This window comes from Silene latifolia, chromosome Y (genome assembly GCF_048544455.1).
Source record: "Silene latifolia isolate original U9 population chromosome Y, ASM4854445v1, whole genome shotgun sequence".
Classification (NCBI taxonomy): domain Eukaryota; kingdom Viridiplantae; phylum Streptophyta; class Magnoliopsida; order Caryophyllales; family Caryophyllaceae; genus Silene; species Silene latifolia.
The window spans coordinates 146266805-146278654 of NC_133538.1; the positions used below are offsets into that span (position 1 = coordinate 146266805).

The window sequence follows — 11850 nt, forward strand, 5'->3', positions numbered from 1 at the left end:
AGTGAATGGCACTAACCGTTTCATGTCTAGGGGGATTACTTTGAGGTGGTAATTGCCCCTTTTGTCTTTGTGAGCTTGAAGATGCTAGTTGAGTCAATTGTGTTTCCAACATCTTGGTGTGAGCTTGAATGTTGTTGATGGTGGTTTCCTTTGCTTGGCTATCTTTTTGCATTTGAGTGAAAAATTCTTGTTGATTCTTTTGCATTTGGAGGACCGCTTTTTGGACATCAAAGCCTTGGTCATTTTGGTGATTGTATGGGTTTTGATTTTGGTAACCTTGGTTTTGATTGTAAAAGGGTCTTTGACTTTGGTTTCTCATGGGTGGTGGAGTGTATGTTGTTTGAGGGTTTTGAACATTTTGGCTTTTGTATGAGAGATTTGGATGGAATTTGGTGTTTTCATTGTAAAAGTTGGAATAAGGGGTACCACTCTTGTATGCTTGGAAAGCATTCACTTGTTCATTTGTTCCCCTACATTCACCTTGGTCATGTCCCAAAGTTCCACAATTCTCACATATCCCACTTGGGATTGATGAGGATGCCGTCATGGCATTAACATGATGCTTTGATGATTTTGAATTTTCCTCAAGTCTAGCCATAGCTTGTTCAAACTTCAAGTTGATTGTGTCAATGTGAGCACTAAGTTGAGCACCCAATTGAGTAACGGAGTCCACTTCATGCTTTCCTCCTCTAGTAGCCTTGCGAGGTCTACTATATTGTGAGTTATGGACCGCCATTTCCCCAATCTTGTTCCATGTTTGATTGTCATCAACTTCGGTGAACATTCCATTTGATCCCATATTGAGAATGTTCCTAGAATCTTCATATAAACCATTCCAAAATTGTTGCACCAAAAACCATTCGCTAAGTCCATGGTGAGGACATGAGCGACAAATTCCCTTGAACCGCTCCCAAGCTTCATACAAAGACTCTTCATCCCTTTGCTTAAAACCCGTAATTTGAGCTCTTAGCATGTTAGTCTTTTCCAGTGGGTAGAATTTTTTGTAGAAAGCTAGAGCCAACTTCTTCCAAGAATCTATTCCAAGGGTGGCCTTATCAAGGCCCTTCAACCATTGCTTCGCGGTGCCGATTAATGAAAAAGGAAATAAGACCCATCTAATTTGGTCTTGAGTCACGCCCGTTTGAGAGATAGCATCACAATAGTCGCAAAAGGTTTCCATATGGGAATGAGGGTCCTCACTAGGCATCCCCCCGAATTGGCTCCTCTCAACTAGTTGGATGAAGGCGGACTTGGCAATAAAATTTCCGGTGAGATGTTGCGGTGTAGGAGTACCATTTGGTAGATTCTCCTCGGTGGGTACGGAGTGTGACGAGAATTTTGGCATTGTAGGGGGATTTTGTGGGGTATTTTGTAATGGGTTTTCTTCTCCTTCTATTGCGAAAGGATTGACAAACTCACTAGTGGGTTGGTCAACTTCACTAATACCTCGTAAATTCCTCCTAACAACTCTCCTATTGTTCGTCAAGGTTCTTTCGATTTCACGGTCAAAAGGTAACAAATCACCTTGTAACCTTCTAGACATGCAAAATATCAAACAACTCGAAAAAAATTAGAACAAACCTTGAGGAGTTTTACTTCCTCAAGGCGAAGAAAGACACAACTAATGACAATAAAAAGAAATCTAAATCAAACAAACACCGTCCCCGGCAACGGCACCATTTTTGATGCGATCCCGCTAAGTGTTCACACATTAAGATGTGGTCGTTGGTCACGGTCGAATCAAAACACAATTTATAACTCCACAAACAACTCTACAATTAGTAAAGAGGCAAGTAAAGGTCGGATCCCAAGGGACGGGAGTTGAAATGAGATTTCTATTGTAACTAGTGGTGTCTAAGGGGTGTCACAAATTGGGTTGATGTAGAAGGTTACTAAACTAAAATAGCAATGAAAATAAACAAGCAAGATGAATTAAAGGGGTGCAAACAATTGATTAAAGGCACTAGGGTATCATGGGATCATAGGGGAATCATGGGATATGATCATACAAACATGTTCTCAAATTATAAGCAAGCAATTATTGTTGTGATGGATTGAGTTGGGTTATATCTTACAATCCTAGGAAAGTTTGGGTCCCGGAGCCGAATCGATTAGATTGTACGACACCTACAAGTCGACTTAATCTTCCCTACTCAACAACATGCATGGTCTAATGAGACTCGAGTTGGGTTATGTCTTATATGTCTCATTGAAAAGATAAAAGATGATAGTAAATACAAGGATTTATAGGCTTAGCATTTCATCAAATATAACACGTGCATGAGTTGAGATCAAAACAAGCAAGCAAATAAAACATGAAAGCATATTAATTTAAGCATGAATCATTCCCTATGTTGGTTTCCCCTAATCACCCATTAACCCTAGCTAAGAGACTACTCACTCATTATCATGTTGATCATGCTAGAAAGGTTGTCAATCAACCAACAATATGAAACATGATGAATAAATGAAATTAATTAACAATAATTAAAAAGGGATTAAGAGATTATACCTACTAATGATTCCAATAATAAAGCAAAGATAAAAGAAGTACTTGAATGCTTGATTGAGAGGTTGTCAATCTCCCAACAATAACCCAAAATAATCTTCAATTACCCAAAATAAATGATGAACAAGAGAGAGATTAAAGAACTAAAATTTGGATTAAAACTTGATTAATACTTGATTACAATATTAAAGAGAGATTTGATTGATATTAACTACACTAATTATTGATAAGAAGAACATGCTTCTCTAATTAGACTAATGGGGTATTTATAGTGAAAATTAGGGAGGATGCATTAGGGTTAACTAAGGGCTAAACTAGTAATTACACTTTTTAAGTTGAGCAAGGAGGAGCCGGTATTTTTCTGAGAGAAGGGCTTCTTTTTCGTAGCTTGGAGAAGACAATCCGTGCTGTGCTGGAATCCGGGCGGAATAGGGTCGGGACGGGCGGATTGTGGTTTTGGAATCCGAGCGGATTCAGGGGAATCCGGGCGGATTGTGGAGGTGGAATCCGAGCGGATTGTGGCAAAGACGCTTGGATTGTGCTGGGGCTGGACGGACGGATTGGTGACAATCCGCTCGGATTGTCAGTCAGCAACAATTCTTCTCTTCTTCTTCCCTTTTCTTCATAAATTCCTTGGGGATTTCCTTGGGGACTCAAGGATCCTTTCTCAACATTGCTCTTCTACTATGATATGTACAAAGGCCTTCTAATCTTGTCTCTCCTTGATGCTTGGTCATTGAATTCGATCAATTTAGTCTCGTTTTGCCATGAAAATGCAAGATTCTTACTCCTTTCCTACCAAGGGATCAAAATCTCAAAGAATATGCGAAACAAAGAACTAAAGATAAGAAATGACCCAAAGAAGCACTAAAAAGCATGGAAACAAGGCTAATTCTGTAGGGTAATATCCGTATAATGCCCTTTAATTATAGGATTATAACGCAAAATTTACATGTGAATATTGTCATAAAACGATAAACATAAAGAAACGACAAAGATGTAGGAATAACCTTCGGTCCTAGTGCAATAAGGCAATGAGAGATTAAAGCAAATCTCCTCCTAAACGATGCACCCAAGATGTCCGAGTAATGCCCTTGTGCTAGAGACAATCCCCTAATTGACTTGCAATATCGAGGGGATTAGTTTTTGTGAATTTGTGTTGGATGAGAGATCCGGAATTTAGGAGGCACAATTCCCAAAAACCCTAATTATTTTTGCAAAATGAATTAACTAGGTTAGACAAGAGGAGAGAACTCCCCTTTTGTCTATGCATGTCTCGGCCAAACCGAGTGAGAGGAGGGAAATGGGCTTTTCATTTCCTCTTCACTTAAACTCGTGGTCCGGTCCATAGCTTGCTAAGTGTATACGACGCGGTTTCATTATAAACTGTTATCGGTTATCGGAAATTAAGGCATCAACTAATAATACGGGTTAGTTGAATTATTAATACATGTCCGACAAAAAAATATTGTATAATTATATTCAATATACATTTAATTTAAATATAAAACGCTTATATTTAATTTTACGAATTAACTGGTTAATTCGCCTTTAGCCCATGATATTTAATCCGTATTAAATATAATATCTCAACATCACATTTTTGACTAATTATTAGTCAAATAACTCGAACTAACCGGTTAGTCAAAATTGGCATCTACATGATTGTATTTTCATACCGTCACGTCACTCAAGACGTATCCTATAGGTGTGACTTTTAGGGACCAATTGATCACCGCCATCGTATGACAATAACGTCAAACTTATCTAGCAAGCCAACCGTTATTGATAAACGTGGATCAAGTGATAATAATACCAAAATATGCCCTTTGATCCTTTTAGAGGTTTATAAGTCCTTGCACTAAGCGTTAAGGACACCAACCCCAACAAGCTCCCACTTGTCCGTACAAGTGCATGTGCAATGACGTTATCCGCACTAACTGGAGGACACAAGCTCCAACAAACTCCCACTTGTCCGTACAAGTGTATGTGCGATAACCGATTCTCATATTCATTTAAAATCTCTCCCACTCAATGTAAAACAATTTGCAGTTCTGGATCCGCAAAGGTCGTATTTTACAATCGATCTGTATCTAGAGTGGTTTCCCCGACTAGAGAGTAACTCAACTGATAAAACGAATCCGTATCCGAGCATGGCCTTGCATTTCAGTTACAGCTCCTCGAGTGGCCCTGAGAAATATCGAGTACCTGATAGAGGCTGAATATTTCCTTCAACTCGAACTCCTTCCGATCTAAGCACAGCATGAAATGACCCAGAAAAAATCTACTTGGCCCCCTGTTACGGATGACCGTGAGAAAGAAACCAAAGTCACCCAAAATCTGCCTTAGTCTCAAGAGACAGTCGATAGTCAAAAGATTCGACTCTTAGGATCATTATGGAGGTCCTATCCACGACCGGGCACCGAATGTTGTAAAACATTTAGGACTCCATGTCGATGTCACAATTGTGTCCTACGAAATATCCGTATAAAACGCCTTTGTGATTGGTCAGTCAACTGGTTGACTTATGGCTCGTTGAACCCACCATCAACCAACATCACAAAATAATTGCCAGAGTTATCAGCTCATGTGGGCAATTAAGGACTGAAAAATATAATGTTCGTTCAGTTCACTTTGTGGTGTTCAAAAATTGTCGTACAATACCACATGAAAAACAAAATATATATATAAAATATCAAAACGATGATGTCGTATAGAGTACAAAAGAGAATGAATCTAATCCATAAAAGAGTACTACAACTTAGGAACACGTTTAATTCCCATGGAATTAACATGCCCTTCATGCTTATCTTGTCGTAATGGTTTAGTGAGAGGATCTGCTATGTTATCATCAGTAGCAATCTTTTCTATCACTACTTCCTTTTGCTCCACGTAATCCCGGATTAGATGAGCTTTCCGTTGTACATGTCTAGACTTGTTGCTAGACTTTGGCTCCTTAGCTTGGAAGATGGCACCACTATTGTCGCAATAGATGGTGATCGGGTCATTCGAACTAGGCACTACAGAGAGCCCATGTAAGAATTGACGCCTCCATATCGCTTCCTTTGTAGCTTCAGACGCGGCATAGTACTCGGACTCGTCGTAGAATCTCTTTGTAACCGTTTGTTTCGAACTCTTCCGGTGATGCAGCGCCATTAAGAGTAAAAACGAATCAGACCGAGATTTCGAGTCATCTCGATCCGTTTGGAAGCTAGCATCTGCAGAACCTTCAGGTTGCGCATAGCGTTTGAGAGCCTCCATAAGTCAATGCCCAATCTTTAGTCCTCCGTAGGTACTTAAGAATGTTCTTGATAGCCAGCCAATGTGGTTCACCTGGATCTTTGTTGGAATCGAATTGTCATACTCAATGCATATGCCACGTCCGGACGTGTGCATATCATGGCATACATGATTGATCCTATAGCCGAAGCATAAGGAATCCGTGTCATGCGCTCTTTCTCTTCCGGTGTCTCGGTGCTCGAGCGGCTCAAATGCACCCCTGGAGCCATAGGAAGGAACCCCTTCTTGGAGTTAGTCATCTTTGAATCTCTCTAGGACTTTGTCTATGTAAGACTCGATCGAGAGATAACATCCGTCGTGATCTATCTCGATAGATACGGATGCCTAGAATTCTTTGTGCCTCTCCCAGATCTTTCATCTGGAAATGGTTTTTCAACCATACTTTCACCGAAGTTAAGAGAGGTATGTCATTCCCAATCAGGAGTATGTCGTCAACATACAATATTAGGAAGACAATCTTGCTCCCACTCGACTTGATATATAGACATGGTTCCTCGACCGATCGAGTAAATCCATTGTCTTTTATCACTTGGTCGAAGCGATGATTCCAACTCCTTGATGCTTGCTTAAGTCCATAAATGGAACGCTTAAGCTTGCACACTTTCTTAGGATGTGCTGGATCGATGAAACCTTCGGGTTGTACCATGTACAACTCTTCCTCCAAAAAGCCGTTTAAGAAGGCGGTTTTCACGTCCATTTGCCAAATTTCATAGTCATGAAAAGCGGCAATCGCTAAGATAATCCGAATGGAACGCAGCATGACTACGGGTGCAAAAATCTCATCGTAGTGCAAACCTGGCACTTGGGTGAAACCTTTAGCAACTAGTCGTGCTTTGTAGATATCTTGTTGACCTTCCACGGAATGCTTTATCTTGTAAAGCCATTTGCATTGAAGGGGACGAACCTTAGCAGGTAAGTCAACAAGATCCCATACGTTGTTCTCATACATAGAGTCCATCTCGGATTTCATGGCCTCAAGCCATAGTTTCGAGTCAGAACTGGTCACGGCACCTTTATAGGTTGCGGGTTCACTACTCGTTAAGAGTAGAACGTCATCTATGTCATGTTCCTCGACCATACCAATGTATCTGTCCGGAGGAATAGAGACTCTTCCCGACCTCCTAGGTTCCTCAGGAATATTTACCGCAGCCGGGATTGAAGGAATAGGTTCCTCCAATGGTTGCTCGGTGTTTGGTTCTGGAATCTCCGACAGGTCGAAGGTTCTATCACTCTTTGCATTCTCGAGGAATTCCTTCTCTAAGAATGTCGCACTCGCCGCAACAAAAACACGTTGTTCGGTTGGCGAATAGAAGTAATGACCACGTGATCCTTTAGGATAACCTATAAAGTATGTCTTGACCGATCGCGGGCCGAGCTTATCTTCAGGTCTCCACTTGACATAAGCCTCGCAGCCCCAAACCCGTATAAAGGACAAGTTGGGGACCGTTCCCTTCCATAGTTCATATGGAGTTTTGTCAATGACTTTAGACGGACTTGGTTAAGTATTAGAGCGGCCGACAAAAGAGCATAACCCCATAATGAATCAGGTAAAACCGTGTGACTCATCATGGATCGAACCATATCAAGTAGTGTTCGATTTCTCCGTTCGGACACACCATTGGTGAGGTGTTCCGGTGGAGTTAAGCGTAGGGCGATCCCACAGTCTTTAAGGTGTTGATCAAACTCGTGAGAAAGATACTCGCCACCACGATCCGAACGTAGTGTTTTTATCTTTCTACCAAGTAGGTTCTGTACCCTATTTTGGTATTCTTTGAATTTCTCAAAGGATTCACTTTTGTGCTTCATTAAGTAGACATAGCCATATCTACTTAAATCATCCGTGAAAGTGATGAAATACCTGTAGCCTTCTCGTGCGGTGATTGACATAGGACCACATACATCCGTGTGTATGAGCCCTAATAGGTCAGCAGCGCGCATTCCAACACCTTTGAAGGAAATACGAGTCATCTTACCGATGAGACATGATTCACACGTGCCAAATGATTGAAAATCAAAGGCCGAGATAGCTCCATGTTTGATGAGCTGTTTTACGCGTTTCTCATTAATGTGTCCCATACGGTAGTGCCATAAATACGTTTGATCTTTGTCACCAACCTTTAACTTTTTATTCATTACGTGTAATATTTCCGTGGTCTGATCTAAAACATAAATTCCGTTCATGGAGACCGCCTTGTAGTAAATCATATCGTGTAATGAGAAAATGCAAGAATTATTTTCTATTACAAATGAAAACCCAAGTTTATCAAGTGCGTAAACCGAAATAATGTTTTTCGAAAGACTAGGAACATAATAGCGTCATATAATGACAACTCAAATCCGCTAGGAAGCTGGATCACATATGTCCCCTTGGAGATGGCAGCTACTCTTGCTCCATTCCCAACACGCAGGTCCACCTCACCCTTTACGAGGGGTTCGATGTTTGGAGCCCCGCACATGATTACACGAGATGAGAACCACAACCAGTATCAAGTACCCAAGTTCCGTAACTTGCGTGGTTAATCTCAATCATATGAATAAAAGTAGAAGAAGAGGAAGACATACCAACGGGTTTAACACGACCTGCCTTTAAGTCCTCATGATAAACAGGACATGTGCGTCTCCAATGCCCAGTCTTGTGGCAGTGATGGCATTCCATGTTTTCATTCTTGCTCTTTGTCGTGCCCGATGAGGTGCTCGACTCACCAGGCCCACTCTTACCTGAACCCGACTTCTTGAACTTCGCCTTACCTCCTGCTAGGTTTGCCTGAGCTTTGCCCTTACCCTTTCCTTTATTTGACACAACGAGAACATCTTGTTTCATGCTCCCACTGAACTTCATGTCCTTCTCGGTATGTACGAGGAGGAGTGCGGTTCATGCGGAGTTTTCTTCAAATCATTCATATAGTAATTCGCTCTAAATTGCGAATAACCATCGTGGAGTGAATGAAGAATGCGGTCGATAACAATATTCTCGCTGATGTTACGATTAAAGGTCTCGATTTCTCGACATTCTCAATCATGCTTTGAGAATGTGTGGGCTAACCGGTTGGCCCTTCGGAGTCTCGCATCAAAGAAGCGAGTGGTATGCTCATAGGTCACGATTCTCGGTGCTTTCGAGAATTCCTTAGTGAGCGTGGTGAAAATCTTGTTTGCACCATGGGCTATGAAGCGTTTCTGCAAATTGGGTTCCATTGCAAAAATGAGTACGTTTTTAATCGCACCCGCTTCCATACAGAAATCATTAAACTTGGTGACTTCAGCAGCTCTAGCCGTGGGACCGGGGTTTTGCGGGATGGGCTCTAAGAGATATTTGAGCTTCCGTCGGCAGCGGTAGCATTCCGTAATGCCGCCTCCCGATCCGCGAAGTTGGATCCATCATTCTTGATCGAGTAGGCGATTCATCCGATTCATGAAGATCCGAAGCCGGGACTCACGGTCCAATGTGGCACTTGGCATTGGGTTTTGTGAGAACCAGCCATTTGTTGTTTAGCGAGTTTAAAATACGTGATCTACACTTAAAAAGAAAGAAAAACAAAAACGAAATAAGCAACTCATCGAGGTGATTTAAGTCTATTTTAAAATTCATTTTAAACATGTAGACTCTCGCACTTGCATAATTGATCTCCCTCAAGAAAGATACAAGTGATCCCAAGACTCAATTTCTGTAAATTGATAAGCCAACTGTTTAGCTAATTCTTCCGGAAGAACTCTTGGTCGATAGATTTCCGTAAATCCTATCTATAGTCCACCATAGTCACAGGATCATACGAGTGACCACAGTGTTGAGATAAAATAGGTCAATCGGTTCCAACTTACCCGACGTAGAAGGGGTCATATTATGCCTACCGACGAAGAAGGGACTCATTGGAGTTTGACCTATAAAGACCGTTCTCAATTTTAGTTTATACGAGGAAGATCCCATCAACAAAATTATAATTCATTTTAAGTGAACGAATAACTAGCGTCTGTCGTGAATGAATTTATTTGGATGATGGCTTAAAAACGTGTGACATGAGAATGTCAATGAAAACTAACTCGTGACCTCTATATGTGTCAGTTTTCATGCAATAAATAGGTGGTTTGGTTTTTAGGCGGAATATGATGCATATTATCGTTGCGAAAAATAAATAAGAGAATGCAATACGTAAATAAAAATTTCCTAGTGTGGCCTATCCTAGTATAAGAACATAATACAACTTTGGAATCCACCGTTGGACCCGAAAAGCTTGTCTTGATGTTCCATCTTGATCCAAGTAGCGGGAGTGAGCATCTGGTCTCCATCTTTGGTCTTCTCAAAAATTACAATTAAAATTACAAAATATAAACCTATTTACATTCTAATTAAAAACTGTAATTACAAGTGAAAAATCCAAAACGAAGATACGAGATCTCAAAATACAACCAAGACCGTGTTCCATCATTACGGTAACACGTTCTACTAAGGCCACACTAAGTTACAACCGATTGTAAAAATTAAATACGTAATAAAAGGCATTCACAAGCATTCAAAAAAAACGATAAATAAAAATGCATCAACTAAAAACAAATTCATTCGTGACATAATTCCGTAATTATGTTAAATTTATCCAAACCACCTTTTAATGATTAAAATTCATGTGATAAAACTGCTTCTATCAATTTAATTTTAATCTAATACAGTCCGTTACTTTAAATACGCTTTAAAATAACTTAATGGTACGTGTGTGAACCGTTTCACAATCATAGCGAGTGTACAATATCCGTATAAAGTACATATTAGGGCCAAAAGAAAATTTAAAGCAAAAAGAATAAATTTTCAAAGCTGTCGAAACAGAAGTCCCTCGATCTAGGGACACAGGTGCTCGATCGAGGAACAAAAGGGCTCGATCGACTGAACTGCAAGTCGATCGAGAGGTGTGCTAATCAGGAAGTACTCGATCGACAAGACTGGTAGTCGATCGAGGACTTATATCGACAATCTTGCTTTCGATCGAGTACGAGGACTTCTCGATCGAGCAGTGGGGTTTTAAAAGCAGGTCGATCGAGTACAGCAAGGACTCGATCGAGCAAAAACATGTCAGAAAAAACCATTCGATTGACTAAAAACATGCTCGATCGAGGGAAAAAGTTTCTGAAAACATTAAACCCTCGTGAAAACAGTTTGACAAAACAAAATCAATTGCAATTTTGATCAAAACGCATCAAAAACAATTTAACAATTGACAAACTTGACATGTTGCTGTAATCTCCGTATAAAACAACAATATGCATAAAAACAAAACGAAAACATGATGATAAAACCGTGTAAAACATGTCACGGTTTCAACAAGAACAAAAACCGAATCAGCCGTGTATACATGGCACGGAATTCAAGACAAAACAATCGTTTCAAAATTGGTTTCATGAAAAACACATGGAAAAATTTACGTGGCCTCGCTCTGATACCACTTGTGAGGTAATATCCGTATAATGCCCTTTAATTATAGGATTATAACGCAAAATTTACATGTGAATATTGTCATAAAACGATAAACATAAAGAAACGACAAAGATGTAGGAATAACCTTCGGTCCTAGTGCAATAAGGCAATGAGAGATTAAAGCAAATCTCCTCCTAAACGATGCACCCAAGATGTCCGAGTAATGCCCTTGTGCTAGAGACAATCCCCTAATTGACTTGCAATATCGAGGGGATTAGTTTTTGTGAATTTGTGTTGGATGAGAGATCCGGAATTTAGGAGGCACAATTCCCAAAAACCCTAATTATTTTTGCAAAATGAATTAACTAGGTTAGACAAGAGGAGAGAACTCCCCTTTTGTCTATGCATGTCTCGGCCAAACCGAGTGAGAGGAGGGAAATGGGCTTTTCATTTCCTCTTCACTTAAACTCGTGGTCCGGTCCATAGCTTGCTAAGTGTATACGACGCGGTTTCATTATAAACTGTTATCGGTTATCGGAAATTAAGGCATCAACTAATAATACGGGTTAGTTGAATTATTAATACATGTCCGACAAAACAGTATTGTATAATTATATTCAATATACATTTAATTAAATATAAA

General features: G+C 40.2%; 1 non-coding gene across 1 annotated transcript; it reads left to right on the plus strand.

Annotated features, from left to right (window-relative positions):
• The first annotated feature begins 866 nt into the window (after positions 1-866).
• Positions 867-973, plus strand: LOC141637120 (small nucleolar RNA R71). Its single transcript, XR_012541682.1, has one exon. It is a non-coding gene; the product is annotated as a small nucleolar RNA R71 (small nucleolar RNA).
• The last annotated feature ends 10877 nt before the right edge of the window (positions 974-11850 follow it).